At 55.2% G+C, this 16,220-nt stretch overlaps 1 protein-coding gene across 1 annotated transcript in view; it reads left to right on the top strand.

Moving 5' to 3' along the window:
* Positions 1-4,795: 4,795 nt before the first annotated feature.
* The window catches only part of CCR6 (C-C motif chemokine receptor 6), a 29,473-nt gene continuing 18,048 nt past the window's right edge, over positions 4,796-16,220 (top strand). The window contains exon 1 of the mRNA XM_047769746.1: positions 4,796-5,051. The gene's annotated coding sequence lies outside the window, so the exon portion shown is untranslated. The remainder of the gene's footprint in view (positions 5,052-16,220) is intronic.

Below are 16,220 nucleotides of genomic sequence, written 5' to 3'. Positions count from 1 at the left end.
GGGCCCCTCCTCTTTGTGGTCAGGAATTTCAGCAGATGCCTGGGTCCCCAGGAACGTCCCCAACCACGCAGGACCTTTGGGTGTCAGGAGATTTATCTCCCATCTCTGACCCACCACGCGTGTCTTTTCAAAGCAGCATGACTTTCTGCTTCTGAGTCTGCTCTGCCATAAAAGCACCAACGTAGTAAACCAGCGTGATGTCTAAGGGGCGCCACCTGGGCTAGTTCTGTTCATCTCCCTGTGCTCACATGACCAAATTATTCCAGAAGGTAGAGTCCAATAACCGACCTGATGGAGAAGACTTCAGGGTCACCTTCCAATTTTGTGCTTATTTGTAGTGAGTCAAAAGCTTGTAGGGTAACATGGACCACTGGGTGCTTGGGCTATCAGATGTCTTGGGCTATCAGATGTCTTGGGCAGCCACCTGCTCTGCTAACATCCCCTCCTGACCACTAGGTGTGCTTCTCTCTTCACTCCGGGTGCCTGATTCTGAAGACCATCTGGAAAGCAACAGAATTTTGCTGAAGTTTTGGGGATATTGAAGTGCTGGCTACCTCACAGAAAGGCCAGGACAACCTAAAATTAGAGAAATCTGCTCAATATTCTGTAATAACCTATATGGGAAAAGAATCTGAAAAAGAACGGATATATGTATAATTGAATCACTTTGCTGTACACCTGAAACTAACACAAGTTTGTAAGTCAACTATACCCCAATAAAAAAAATTTTTTTTAAAGGAGTTCCCATCATGGCACAGTGGAAACGAATCTGACTAGGAACATGAGGTTGCGGATTCATTCCCTGGCCTCGCTCAGTGGGTTAAGGATCTGGCATTGTCGTGAACTGTGGTGTAGGTTGCAGACATGGCTCAGATCTGGTGTTGCTGTGGCTGTGGTGTAGGCCAGCCACTGTAGCTCCAATTAGACCCCTAGCCAGGGAATCTCCATATGGTGCGGGTGCGGCCCTAAAAAAGCAAAAAAAAAAAAAAAAGAATTTAAAAGATCATTTTAAAAATACGCTCGGTAGAATGCTGGACATACAACAAATAATAAAATGATTTAATCACAAAATGAGTTATTTTATTATGCATGAGTGATGTCTCTCGAACCCTAGCCCAGGTTGGTCTCTGGCCAGATATTCGTCTGTCCATAGCACCAGGAGCCAATTTTCCTCATCAGTAAGGACAGATAACCCCAGATTGCTGAATATGGACAAGCAACTTCAGTTCACTTGTAGCCACAAAGCATTTCCACCTTTCTGAATGTATCTGCGGTATAAACAGCCTGATGCGGCAGCATCGCTGTACACAGCATGGGTTTGCTTGCTAAACATCAGAGTATTAATACATAGTAGACGCATAAGAAAAGTAAGTTAGGGTAAAAAAAGAAAGCGTTTTATCAGCGATGGCAAAATTCAGTCATTTATTGTCCTGAGATTTTTCAGAGGCAAAATTAATTTTTTTTAAAAAAGTAGAGTAAGATTTAAATGTTTCCGATATTAAAAACCATCATCAATTTTTAAAGGACACGAGGGTTTTGATGAACAGTACCGTTAAATTTGTACCTGACATCAAGGAGGAAGGTTACAGCTCATCGGAACGTATGCCTTGGTACCCACGTCAGAGCCACTGTCAATGTCAGAGGCCAAGGTCAGCTGCGAGCGGGGCAGTCTCCTGTCTGAAGCTAGGGGGGATCATTACGCTTCTTTTCAACCAATCTGTCTGTGGGTCATCGCCGGAACACCCTGGGTGCCTTGATGCTGGGAGAGATAGAAGACGGCATGCCAGGGCCCTCTCCTTACTCACCAGGTGAACCACAGCTCTGTTGAGTTTGACTCTCCTACCCCCCAGATCTTGTGCCTATGTAGTGACTGGGTCTGGAAGCGGATATTGTAGTGACTCACTTGAAGTTTGTGGTCGCTCCCCTCTTGTTCCTGGCCATTGTGTAATTCTCTGCCCCACCCATTCTTCCATCTCCCCCCCCCCCCCCGCCCCCCCGTGTGGCTCTTCATTGTCAAAACTCCCGATGCCTCTTTTTCCGTCTTCGCTCTCAGCTGATGACCCGGTTTCCTTTTGCACTGAGAGCACAGGAACGGTCAGAAAAGAACCCACCTGAGCACTCACCACCGAACCCATCTGGGTACACTGCCTGCCGCCACCACCTGGCCTAGCACTGAGGAAGCCCCTTGCTGTGATGACTTCCCAGCCTCCCTGGTCCACTCAGGCAAGGAGGCCAAACGTTTCTCTGCTCTTTCCCGCCCAGTCAGCGTTGCCCCCTGACGGGCTCATTCCCACCATATCAGGAATTACGTATCGTAAACAGCTCCCATGTCTCCCATCTTCACAAAAGATTTTTAAAACTATAGCGTCATTCTAGCTCCCATCCACCACTCTCCATTCTCTTAGGCAAACTCCCGGCAATAAGTGTCTGCATTGTCTCCCATCTCCAACCTTCTCCCGGTTAGGTTTCCCCACACTGCTCAGCAAAACCCACCGGGGCTGCATTGACTGCATCTGCTATTTTTTTTTTTTTTCAGGCTTGCACCTGCACCCTGTGGAAGTTCCCGGCTAGTGGTCTAATTGGAAGTGCAGCTGCTGGCCTATGCCAGAGCCCATGACAATGCCAGATCCTCAACCCAGGGATCAGACTCACATCCTCACGGAGACTACGTCGGGTTCTTAACCTGCAGAGACACAAGGGGAACTCCCTTTTGATGTTTTTGTTTTTGCATCGACTACATTTAATGATCAGGTTTTGTTTTTGTTTTCAGTTTTGTGTTGCTTGATCTGCTGGCAGCATGGACATGGCTGACTATTCTCCTTTCCTGGAGCTGCTTTTGGGCTTGGCCTCTAGGTCTCAGACCCTGAACCTCTTCTCTCGTCCACCTGTGCCCACTCCCTGGGTGACCTTATCCACCCATAAGCTGATGACCCCTAAATTTATACCTCCGGCCCAGCGCTGCCCTCTGAGCGCCGGATTCAGATATGCAATTATTTGCTGTGCTGGATTCTCCACAGAGAGACGGGACAAGGTATCTCTGACTTCTCAAGTCCCTAACTGAATTCCTGAGGTGCTGCATGCTGCCGCTTATCGCCCATTTAATGCATTTAACTCTACCCAGCTGTTGTTTAGGTCAAAGGCCTTGGAGCCATGTTTTGTGCTTCTCTTTCTCTCGAGCACTGTGTTCGGTTTGTTTGCAAAACTCGCCAACTTCTCTCTGAAACTGACCCACTGTGTCTCACTGGGCTGTTCTTAACTCCACCTTCGCTCCCTCGGATCTACGCCTAACATTGCCGGCAGAGTAATCGTCTTCAGACACAAACCTGACAGTCCTTAAAATGCAGTGTCCCTCGGGACCTTCCAATAGCTTCCCTCGCCCCCCGAGGAGAGCACCGGGTCACTACTACGGGCTCAGGGCCCCCCAGCCTGGCCCCTCTCGCCTCCCCAACCTCAACTCTCCCACGCTTTCCACTTTCCTGCATGTGTCAGGCAGGCGTTTGCATCAGGGACGTTGCCTGGCTGTTCCTTGTCCAGAGGTGCCCCTTCCCCACAGAAACACGGGACGCGCTGCCGCAGGTCTCTCTGGGCCCCGCTTCTGTGTGCCCGTCGGTGACACCGTCCCCGTCCGTGGGACTTAAAGGTGCCCTGCCGGTTCTTCTTCGTGGCGCTCCCGCCATCTACATGTTACGCATCTTTTCATTTATCGTGTTGCAGGCCCAGCTCCTATGACTGGAAGGTAAATCCTGTGAAGGTGCGGGTTTGGTCTGTCCCCTTCACACGTGGGCCTAGAGGCGTTCCCAGCACACGGCGGGAGCTCAGTCCGTAAGCACCACGAGCTGCGGTGTGGTGGGTGTAAAGAGGGCGTAGAAGACCCAGGCCTCATTTCCTGAATCCACTGCTTCCGACGTGTAGACTCTTGAGACAATTCCTTTATATCTTTAGGTGTCAGTTTCTTTCCATCCATGAACCATTTTACCAACATTGTTTGTCGGGGGTAAGGGAAAGGATGGCTCTGAAAAGGTCTCTCTAACTTTATCGCGCGTGTTTCTTAACAGTCGCCATAATATTTGTAATCCTACGAAAAACCCAGGAGGCATTGGGCAGACCAGGGATGAACCGTGGCCCCCTTGCCCGGCGGAGCTGCAGGTGTTTTCTACCGCGGCCAACTCAGGACTTTCCCTCGGGGACTTGTGGCCTGACTCGGTCTTACCGTAGACCTCAGTGGAGAAGGTAACCCAGATTCCCCTCAAATTACAGGGCGAGTCCCAAACTGGACTGCTACTCTGGGGAACCAGAGGCTCGGGATTCCGCGGCTGCCTCGAAACCGGTCCCTTCGTGACGTAACGGCTCGTGACCCTCAACCAGGACATAATGATTGAGGAGGCAGCGGGGATCCGCCGAGCGCGGTCTTGCTTCCTTGCAACTGGGTCATGCCTCCTTTTGGAGCTGGTCATCGGCACCTCATAAATGATCAAAACTTAACCTATAAGGCATAAGCCATGTGGCTGCTCCGTGCTTTCTCTTGTTTTCAATCAGAACGTGGGGGGTTGATGATGATGTCTGTTATTAAAGACGATGTGGTGTGTGGAGCTTTTCAGAGAACTTTCTAATTATTCTGATTAAGGCGTCATTTCCAAGAAGAATAAAAAGTATTCCACAGGCTAATAATTCTGAAACAAGAAAAAAATTGTCTCTAAAGTTGAAATTATGAAGTGACCTAGTTGCATAAGCTCGCCTTCCTTCCTCCACCTTATTTTTTTACCTTTCTGCGATCTAAAGTGTGTGCTGGAAGAATAGAACTTGCGGTGAGGCGTTCACCACACCACCCAGCGTGTGGGCAGAGAGCGAGAGCGCTCGCTGGAGGGCGGCGGAGCCCAGGGACAGCCGAGGGGCAGGCGCCCACTAAGGGCGCAGCTTCCGAACTGCTTTGATCAGCACGGGGGCCAGGGGGTTTACACCGGCGAAGAAAAGTCTGGGCATTTGAGAAACCTGACATCGAAGAGGAAAAACGCTGTGACTCTTCGCTTGTGGAATCGGAAGCGACTTTGTTGGTAAGTTTTATTTTGTCGTGGAATTTAGAAAACACCGCATCCCCGTTGTCCGAAGCGTTTAATGCCTTGAAGGGGAGAGACGGTTATGTTATCAGGTCAGGCATCGGTTGTCGCTCAGACAGCGAAGGAGGGACTTCTGCTGGGTCCAGACGAGCTGGCCACTGCTGGAGAGGCGTCACCTGTGTGACTCCACGCACGCTTATGTAACCTTTGTAATCGCAACCATGGTCGGGGGAGCAGGTGTGACAAGGAGAGACCAAGTCACACTGTCGGTGTGCAGGACGGAGCGGCTGCTGGCCCTTCAGGCCCCTGTGACCGGGTGATGGCGACCAGCCTTGAGAAAGGTCTGCAGGCAGGTTTACAAACAACCTCGTAAACCACAGCCAGCTTTGAAAGAGCGAGCCTCTGCATGAGCCACGGCTACGCAAAGGGAGCGTGAACGCTGCAAACCCAAACCAAACACACTGGGCTCCCCTGCGCCTGGACCCAGGGGTGCTGGTGGCTCTGAATGAGGATGAAGCGCCGGGGGGGGCTGAGCGGCTCGGGAGGGGAGGCGGCGTTGACCTGGAGAGCCGGGAGGGGTTCTAGGTGAGGAGAACGGGGCAGAGGTGGGAAGAGAGCCCCAGGTGCGACGCACAGGCGAGGAGGCGGGAGGCAGGGCTGGGCAGCCGGGCGCCTGCTCGGAGGAGGTCCAGGTCCCCGGGTGGACGCGCCTCCCTGTGGGGCCACATTCATGGGTCTGGCTCAAGAGAACGGACAGTGCTGTACTTCAGGGGAGGAAGTTCTCGCGATAAAACCACCTTCCAAGTGACAGTGACAAATAGGTGGCGATCACTTTCGCTGACTGTGGGTTCGTGTATTTTGTTATTTTAAATAATGCTGTTATTCCAGCAACACGACAACACTGGAGGCGTCTGCTTTAGTCTTGCACGCTGTCTTACGGAACAGCTCAAGCTCCCGCTTACCTGGAGGTCTCTAATAACACCAGCCCTTAAGACAAACTGAGAAAGAGGAAATGAACACAGAGAGAGACTCTGCAGCTGAAATAGATACCACAAAGCCCATCCCCCGCCAGCCCTTTTCTCCCAGGGGAGACCCTCAGGTGCACATTCAGAGATGTCCTGAGTCTTATTTTAGGTGCAGTTCTGATAAGTAGGGCGGTTTGGTTTCCGAGCCCAAGGTGTGCAGAAGCAAATGGTTTCAGGCGGGATGGTCCCTCCTGGGGTCCGATGCTGGGAAGGAGGCAGGAAAGCAGACAGGGTGGGATGGGAACAGCCCCAAACAGACAGGACGACTCCATGGACTTAACTCGGGGCCATGTGACGCAGAAGCAAATAGTGCCTGGTGTCTGAGTGGCCTCCACGTGGAGTTGGGGGCTTTTCTGCAGAGGAGGAGGGCTCATGCCCACATCTGCAACCTCAGAGGCAGGGCCGAGCTTTTCACTAGATGTGTTTCGGCAAGAATTTCAGCCGTCCGGTCTCAGATTCTAAAATACTTAAAACTGCAAGCGATCACCCGCAATGGAAAGTTGATTAGGAATTACCTTCCTCAAGAACAAGGTGGGTTAGAGCTGCCGTGTTCCCGACGTACAGGAAGCAGGCAGCGGCGCCTTGTTCAGGACTCGGAGCACCTGGTGGCCTGACGAGGTCCTAGAATCTAGAAAAGATTCCATATCAGGGAAGACCGATATCTATGAGACAGGTCTCTTTTTACTTTTCTTTTGGCCTTGCCTGCTGCCTGTGGAAAGTCTTGGGCCAGGGATCCAACCCTTGCCACAGCAGTGACAACGTGGGTTCCTTACCCGCTGTGCCCGGGAACTCCTTTCCTTTCTACGACTTCCGGTTGGGGCGGAGAGCGAGGGGTTGGATACATGAGCAGGAGAGAAAAGAGAGCCGAGCAAAGTTATCGCTGTCGAGGAGGGAGCCGTCTGAGCAGAAGGGGCAGGAGTCCGGTACAGACAAGGACCGCGGGAGACGCAGAGCAGGGCTCACCCACGGCCACGGGCAGGGGGCCGCCCGGGACTGGGGTGCGGGCGAGGCCTCTGTGCCTCCCTTCTCAGCCCCCTCCTCCTCCTGGATGGGGTCGGGGAGACTTCCTGCTCCCCCACGGCCCTCCTCCCCAGCAAACTCAACCTCCTGGACTTCCAGGGGCGAAGGGCTCATGAGCTACAAATTACGTGCACCTGCTGAGCCTTCCAGACCCTTCCCGCTCCAGCGGGGTCCCTGGAGCAGCAGCAGTCCCCAGGCTGCTCAGAACTGCAGGCTCTCTGGCCGGTCCCCAGCAGCGGCGGTGGCTGTGTGTTGTGACATTTCAGTGACCATCTTAACGGCGGCTGCTGTGACGGCCATGTGGGAAATCGGCTCAGGCTGTCGTCACATTATCACAACCTCGTCCTCTGTCATTTCTGTAGCAGTTTTATAAATCAGCCTGGCTGTTCCCATTATAGGCAAATGAAAACGAAGGTCTGGATCTGGGTCACGGAGGAATGCAATGAATCAGGGGACGCCCCGGGGCCTTGCCCACCCCCTGCCCCCCCACCCATGCACGCTGTCAGGAACTGGGGCAGCTGAGGTCCTCACTGGTTCCAGGTGGGAGGCTTTAGATTTTACTTGTGGGTTTATCTAACATCAAAATGACTCGATCGGAGGTCCCCGACATGAAAGGACGTGTGGCTTTCAGATTTCTTTCTGGCAGATAAACAGGTTTTAGGAGACTTAACAGTCACTGTCCTGTGGGTGTAATTAAATGAAAATGCAATAAAATAAGTCCCTCTCCTCTGGTCTTGTCACCTCCAGCTGGGTCAGATTGTGAAACCACAGGCTCAAGTGCTTTGCCTCCCTTCCACATCTCCATGGGGACAGCGGTCAGCCCTGGCGTCCAGCGCCCTCACTTCGGACAGGAGGTGGGGGGACTCGCTGGGCTCTGATGGGGTCTCTGGAGGCCTGAGCCCAGTGTCCTTCTTGTCCTTCCTGCTCTCAACTTGGTAGGACAGAGGAAAAGGGGCCTTTCTGTCCCCCCGCTCTGTACCATTCTGGTAAAATAATCCCATGCCTTTGAAGGGGTTTGTGATATTTTCAAGGCAAAAGTCTCAGCAAAACCAGTCCTCCTGGAAGTTAGTTTTAGAGCTTCTTAGAGCAGCTGAACTGCAGGCCATAGTCTCATGCTGGTTTCGCTGTTCTGGGCAGGGGTCCTGCCCAGCAATTCCATCCACACTTCCCTGTGTCTGACGTGAAGCACAGCAGCTCATCCTCTGTTCTGGAAACTGGCAAAAAATTGTGACAACGAAGGTCATGCGGAAATATCTAGAAGGCGTCATCTTTGGAACATTAGTGACACGTACTGCAGGGCGTCCTTTGCCGATCTAAGGATGCTTTGCTCTGCAGCTGGCTGTCTCCTTATTACGCTCGGAAGCTGCAGACACGGGAACAAAATGAAATCTCTCTTGCTTCTGCCTCCCCAACCAACCACCGTCACCATTTCAGTACGGGCTTCCCAGGCTGGGTTCTGGGAAGAATTATAGTTTTGTTACAGTTTCTCATTTCGCTGAGAGTTTTGGTAAGAATGAGGCCCCATCTAGAAGCTGTGGTCAGTGGTAGAACTTTCAGTTTGGGATCTCAAATAAAATTCACAAAACTCCGCTACTGTCATGAGCACAACTCGACATGTTGAAAAACCTCCTCTCCCCCCACCCCTCTCCCCGCACCAACTTCACCGACACCAGACATTAGAAAGAGAGTGAATGCTGGTTCAACCGAACTCAGCCTGGGTGGTTGCGTGATGGTATCTCTTCCTTCTGAGAAGCTGCCCCTGGGCCACCGGGAGGCAGAAGCCCAGACTCTCCCGTGTCCCTGAGAGCACTCGGGAGCCCGACCCGGAACCCTCCAAGCCTCCCTGCTCCCCTCAGACCCCAGCTCACAGAACCCACCCCCACCTCCCTCCCCCACACCCCCCCCGTCCCCCACAGTCCCCCCCAACCATCCTCCCCACCCCTCCCCCACTCTGTCCCCCACAGTCCCCCCCCACCCCTCCCCCCAACTCTTCCACAGTCCCCACCCCCACCAACATCCTTCCCCACATCCCTCCCACCCTCCCCTGCACCTTCCCCCACACCCTTCCCCCCACAACTTCCCCCCACACCCCCCCCATCCCTCCCCACACCCCTCCCTCCTCCTCCCCTAAGCCTCCCTCTCTCCTTCCAGCTTTTCTCTCCTTCCAGCACTGCCCGGAAATTGATTTTCTACGTCAGGTTAATCTTTTGGGCTTAGCCCCCTCCTTCCACACTGGAGGGAACAGGATCTCTCCGCAGCACGTCTGGGGTCCACGGGAGGAAGCGCTCACGCTGTGACTGGAAGGCCTGGGCAGCCTGGGCATCCCCTCCTTTGGCCAGCCGAGACCTCCCTCCTCCTCCCTCCTCCTCCCTCCTCCTCCTTCCTCCTCCCTCCTCCTCCCTCCTCCTCCCTCCTCCTCCCTCCTCCTCCTCCCTTTCCTTCCCTCCTCCTCCTCCTCCTCCTCCTTTCCTTCCTCCTCCTCCTCCTCCTCCTCCCCTTCCCCCTTCCTCCCCCTCCTCCTCCTCCCCCCTCCCCCCTCCTCTTCCCTCCTCCTCCCTCCTCCTCCCTCTTCCTTCCCCTCCCCCCTCCTCCCTCCACCTCCTGCTTCCTCCTCCTCTTCCTTCTTCCTCCCTCCCTTCCCTCCTCCCTCCTCCTCCTCCCCTTCCTCCCTCCTCCTGCCCCCTCCTTCCTCCTTATCCCTCCCTTCCCTCCTCCTCCCTCCTCCCTCCTCCTCCCTTTTCCTTCCCCTCCCCCTCCTCCCTCCACCTCCTGCTTCCTCCTCCTCCCTCCTTCCTCCACCTCTTCCTCTCCGTCCCCCCCTCTCCTCCTCCCTCCTCCTTCCTGTCTTTGCTTTGGCACAATGGAGGCCGAGGCTCTTCCTCTTCCTTGACCGCTTCCTCGCGCACTGCAGGCAGCATCATCCCGCTGGTCTCCACCTCCACCCCAGGCAGCCAGCACCCTGTTTCTTGCCTGTCCTGGTTCCAGGCCCCTTCTCCTCCCGAGTCTCACTCTGCCCACCCCGTGGCGCGGTGAAAGGCTCCTGCCCACCCCCGTCCTGGGTGCTGCTCCTTCTTTAGTTCCAGTGACCCGCTTCCCGGCCTGCCCAAGGCTGTCCTGGTCGCAGCCCTGAAGTTTCTGCCTTCTGAGAAACCCCTCGGCCCCTGGCAAACCTCCCTAATCCTGGCAGCCCACCAGGGCGAGCCAGGTCAGCGCAGGCATGAAACGTGACCCTGTCTCTCTGGGCTGAGGGCTGATTCCTGTCCTCATCGGAGGCCATGGACTCTGTCCTTCTGGGCTTTACCTGAGGGTGAGCAGAAAAGCCCGAGTCAGAAAACCAGAGCCCTGCGCCCTGCCACGGGGACGGTCCAGGAGGGCGGCCTCTGTCCCCACAGTGGCAGCTGCGATCAGAAGTGGCCGGGGGTGGTGTGGGGGAACAGCAGGGGTGTCTGCCAACTCCCGGGCTTCCGTAAATACAATTTGACTTGTCCCTGCTGCCCTCCGGAACGCCGCTCTTTTCTTGGCCTTGACAGGTGTTTCAAAACAAGTTTTCTGCATCGGTCGTCTCTAGCTGCCGAGACCATATACTCTCTTCTTACATCCTTGTGACAAAGCTTCCGTCTGGACGGTCATACCGAAAGTTCACCTTCCGCGTGTGCCGTCAACACCAGTGACCGACGGCACAGGCCCGCTTTCAGTCCTCGAATTCTCCACCCTGCAGGATTTGCTGCAAGCGCTTCCCTCCCTTGTCTGCTCCAATAACACCTGTTCTTCCGGCCACGTCTTTTCTGCCTTGTCCCGCCTTTCAATTTGTCCTTCTGTTTCCTCTGCATAAATGCAAGCTTCCAGAGCTTTCATCGGCATCTCTGAGCTCAGCTGGGCATCACTATGCTATTCCTGCATCTCATGCTATGACTCCCCTTTGGGACGGCAGGAGGGGGAGGGGGAGAAGAAGAGCAGGAAGAGCGGGAGGAGGGGAGGAAGCAGGAGGAGGAGGAAGAGAAGGAGTGGGGAAAGAGGAGGCGTCTGTCGGGGGCCGCAGAAAACGGCTGGACACCCGTGCTGTCTGAGCTGCACCGTAAATCCTTTGAGTCCCTCCCCTTCATCTTACCCCTGGGGACACCAACAGACAGCCAGACATTAATCTGAAAACTGCCCCAACATGTGGCTGACACAGATCCAGGGTCAAGACTCTCCAGTTACACAGGACCTCGGGCTCCCTCCATGTGCCTTACGTGGAACTCATTTCCCTCCCCTTAGATCAGTGTCCGTGGCTCTCCAAGCACAGCGTGTTAGAAGCTTAGACGTGAGTGTCCAGGTCCGGTTTCCGCGTTTCTGTTGAGGCAGAAAACCTGGCACCAATTCCTCCTTCCTCGAGCTCCTTCTGACTTTTCAAAAGACCTCCCAGCGTCATTTCTTCTTCCCCTTTATCCCAGAGAGGCCTCAGCTCTGGGCTCAGGTGACCTGGCTTTTGCGCCTCTGCCTTTCGTATGATTATAGCTACACCGGCTTGAGGAAGTTGTTTAGTTCTGAGTTTCAGTTTGACGGCAGCAGCACCGTCCAGGCTCCCTGTGGGGATGTACCCAACAGGATGAGAGAAACGCCAAAACGCCTGGCTGCGCACCCTCAGCCCTGCCCGCCGCCCCCCGGCTCTGGGCTCCAGCCTCCTGGACGGCTTCCTGTCCTGCTTGGTTCTGAGGACACATCGCCTGTCGCCCCACGGCAGCTCACAGGACACCCGTGTCTTTGCGCTGGGGCTGAGACCAAGTCCCAGCTCCTCCACCTGCTCCTTGGGCCAGTCCTCCAGGTGCTTTCCTGCCACTGCTTTGCTCAGTTGCGGGCCCGCCCACCTCACCTGGTGGGGGGGGCCACCTCTCTTGGCTGAGCTTCGCCCCCTCCCCCAGGGAGCCTGAGCAGACGGGGCTCCCACTCTGCCGCCTTCAAACAAACCCTTGTCCATACCGTTTCCCTGGTGACGGCTCAGCCCACCTTGCCACTCCTGCTTTGTTGGACCTGCCTGTGTGTGGCCTCCCCTCTGCAAGCATGAAATTCCTTAAGGGCAGGAAATAGTCACATGCCTTCCAGCGTCTTTGTATGTAGTGTAAAGCAGGGGGTCGGCATCCAGCGGGTTAACGTATACCAGGCAAAGGGGGTCAGGGTGCCCGCCTCGGGAGGAGGGCGGTTTCAGGCTGGGGTTCTGGGAGGAGAGAAATGGAGTAGCTAATACCACACGCCCAAAGCTATGGCAAGTGCTTTGCAACTTGAAATCTTTGTTCCCAAGTAGCAGGTGTCAGCCAGCTGCTGATTCCCTCTTTCAAATGCGCTTTGTACCCACCTGGGAATGTGCTGCAAAATTGGATGAAGAGTGTCCCTTATTTCTTCGTGGAGGAAAAGAGAGCCAGACTGTGCAGCACAGACTGGGCCGCAGCTAGATGCGATGTTCTGGGTGTGTGTGTGTGTTTGTGTGTGTGTTCGCTTTTTTAGGGCCACACCCGTGGCATGTGGAGGTTCCCAGGCTAGGGGTCTAATTGGAGCTGTAGCCGCCGGCCCACGCCACAGCCACAGCAATGCCAGATCCAAGCCGCTGTCTGCAACCCACACCACAGCTCACGGCAACACTGGATCCTTAACCCTCTGAGTGAGGCCGGGGATCGAACCTGCAACCTCATGGTTCCTAGTCGGATTCGTTTCTGCTGCGCCACGTCAGGAACTCCCGAGGTTCTATTTCAAATTTACCTTCTCCAACAACAGTTCTGTTTCAGGTTTCTTATTTGCCCCCACTTCTAACACCTGTTCTGACTGCCGGCTTGCTTTGGGAGGATCTTTTTAAAACAAAGAAAGTATGTTTTCGTCTTGATTTTTGTAATTTGTTTTCTTTTAATTAAAAAATTTTGTTTGTATCAGAGCACAGCTGATTTACCATGTACAGCATAGTGACCAGTCATGCATATAGATATATACCTTCTTTTTCTTATATCATCTTCCGTCATGGTCTAGCCCAAGAGACTGGATCTAGTTCCCCATGTAGGACCTCATGGTTTATCCCTCCTAAATGTCGTAGTTCGATTTTGGTTATTTGTAGCCCAGCTCTATGCTGCAGGGGCAGGTTAGAGCACAAGAGGGGAGAACTGCTCCTCCCTCGAGGCTGCTCGGCCCACCACTGCCAGGAGCGGTGGCTTGGAACCCTGCCATTATTATTTCCATGGCTCTGGGGTTGGCTGGTGCAGGAGGGGCCGTCACAGTCAGAGGGTGGCTGTCTCGAGTGATCTGAAGGCCCCCGGGGCTGGCCGAGGGTCCCGGGGCGCCTGGTCTCCACCACGCTGTCCACACGTGGCCTCTCCATGTGGCCTGGGCTTCTCGGCCTGGCCGGAGGCTGGTTCCAGAGGACGCGTGGCCCAACGGGGAGCCGCGAGGCTCCTGGGACCAGCCTCTGAACTCCCAGATTGTTGCTTCTACCATCTTCTGCTGGTTAAACACGTCAGCAAGGCCACTCCGGACCCAGGAAGAGGGCGATCAGTTTTGCCTCTTGACAGGTGGGCAGCAGGCTCACTTTGGAAGTTCAGCAATTGAAGCTGGCCCTCTCTGGTGATCCCCTGTCACAAGAGGTGACCATCTCTTTAAGACACAGTAACACCGAAGTCAGCTGCGTTCACTGGCCAGGTCTCGGCGAGCCTGACTCTCTGGGCACCAGAACGAGCCTCCAGCGCGTTCCTCAGAGACACTGCAGACTGTCACCGCACAGGCCTGCCCAGCGGCTGGCAAACATCAGACGCGGGCGTTGGGAATGAGCGAGGCCCCGTCCACCGAAACACTGGAGGCCGTCAGGTTTGTTCCCTGCACATCCATCGGCAGACACTGGCCGCCTGCGTCTCAGGTGTCTTTGCAAATTATCTACAGTTGAAACTATGTTAAATCCTTCAAGGAACACTCAATGTGGACTGTGAAAAAGTCAATTTGATTGAAAAACTTTCTTTTCCAAAGAGTTGCCTAAAGTCATTTTAATTTTTATAATTAAAAATATGTTCATGATCCGGCGTTCCTATTGTGGCTCAGCAGGCTCAGAATGCAATTAGTATCCATGAGGACATAGGTTCGATCCCTAGCCCCGATCAGTGGGTTAAGGGTCCGGCATTGCCATGAGCTGTGGTGTAGGTCGCAGAGGTGGCTCGGATCCCTCGTTGCTGTGGCTGAGGTGTAGGCTGGCAGGTGTAGTTCTGATTCGACCCTTAGCCTGGGAACTGCCATATGCTGCGGGTGTGGCTATTAAAAAGGAAAAAACAAAACCCCAACCTCCTTCCTCCTTCTCAGGGAACGGGTCTGTGTTCTCCGTGTGTCCGCGTGGCCGAGACCCCCTCCCTCCCCACGCTCCGCAGGCCCTGCGGTGGGGGCTCTGCCTCCGGAGGCCCCGAGGGGTCCCAGCTTAGAGTGACAGTCCTGGGAGGCTCAGGACGCCACAGAACTGTCACGATCAGGTGGCCACCAAGGTTGAGCCCTTCCTGTGGCTGTGATAGGCACTACTAGGCTGTCCCTGGACTTGGTTCTGAATGAACTTTTCACACTTGCCGTCAAACTTTCAGACCGGAAACGGTACAAAGGGCATAAGCGTCCGCTGCACCTCGCTTTGGCGCCCCCATGATGCCCTGCGGATGGGCAGCCGCAGCTTGGGTCTGAGGAAGATTAAACAGGGGTGAGACCGCACAGGATCTTCAACACAGAGCCCTTCTCGAGAGGAGAAACGAGAGGCACCCGAGCTTCCCCAGGAAGGCCTGTCACGGGGCTTTCGCTCTGGACCATCAGGCAAACGAGTGGCAGGTCCCACGGAGGCGCAGCCATGGGCACGGGATGGAGGAGGCCCACGGCTGGAGCTGGCCCGAGGCCTCTGCGGATTCACTGCCCTCTGGGGCAGAGACGGTCACCCCTGGGTGGGGCCTCTCCCCCTCTGGCATCTGCACCCTCCTGACAGGTGGTCTCACACCCACGCGGAAGCCCGTAGTTCCAGAAAAGGAGCCGTGGTCCAGCCTCTCGGTGAGGCCACGTAGCGTTTCTCAGTGGGCTGAATTCTACTCACTGCCGGGTCTTTCATCCTCAGCAGAACCAGGTCTGTTTCCTGTTTTAGGCAGGCCAGGTCCAGCACGATAGATAATTAGCTCTGAAAGTGGTCGCCTTCCCAACTTGCCGCTAAACAAGACCCGCAGGGGGTGTTAGAGGGATCGGCTAGAGAAGAGGTCGGAGTGGGGGACGCCCTGTTCCCAGATCCCCAGGCTGCTGTTTCTTCCTCGGCCAGGAGCCTGGGCCCCGGGAGGCAGCCCTTCCAGCGGCTTCCACCCACCGTGAGGACCAGGCCCTCGGCAGAGGTGCTGGAGGTGGGGCGCGGGCGCTGGCGATGGGCAGCGGCAGGAGGCAGAAAGCCCGAGTTCCCTTTCTCTCCAACCGGGGATCGGGGGTCTGGGTCAGGGACAGGGAGGGACATCGCACGGAGGGCGCTTTTCAGCCAGAGGCGCGGAGGGGGCAGCCCGTGTCAACGGAGAGTCTTCAACTCCATCGAGGAAAACAGCTCAGGGCTTGGAAAAGAGGGGTGTCACTCGAGATTCTTGTGAGGGAGGGGCTGTTGGGAGGGGACCTTGTGGTGCTAAGATCTGCAAGCATCTCGAAATCAAACAGAAAAGGGCTTTTCCTGTATAGGGTGGTGGAAGGAGACAGAGATGAGCCGGAAGCTTTGCAGGGAGGCCCCCCCCTCCCCTGATGGCGGGAAAAAGGGTCCCTCTGTGCTTGGCCCATTCCCACGAAGCACTGACAGGGGGCCGGGTTCCTGGATTCAGAGCCGCTCAGGCCTGGGGACCAGCGGGGTTCGGAGAGCAGAGATCCCTGGGCCGCGTTTCGTCCTGACAGAGCAGAGGGCGGGCCATGGGCGGTGTGAACGGGTTCAGCTCAGGAAGAGGAGGCTGGGGGAGGCAGCTTGTGAGTCAGCCGGGCCTGCGTTTGGTGGACCTTTGCGGTAAAACCGGGCTGTGCGTCTTTTATGAAGCCACTTCCCGAGGCTGGAACACCACCGCACCATGTGAAGGTGCCCGCCTTGGTGATTCCAGAATGCCTTTTCCTTTCCTTTTCTGCTATTTTTTGGGGA

This window comes from Phacochoerus africanus, chromosome 2 (assembly GCF_016906955.1).
Source record: "Phacochoerus africanus isolate WHEZ1 chromosome 2, ROS_Pafr_v1, whole genome shotgun sequence".
NCBI classification, from domain to species: domain Eukaryota; kingdom Metazoa; phylum Chordata; class Mammalia; order Artiodactyla; family Suidae; genus Phacochoerus; species Phacochoerus africanus.
Note: the sequence above shows the minus strand (reverse complement) of the source record. Positions and strands in the feature narration are given on the sequence as shown.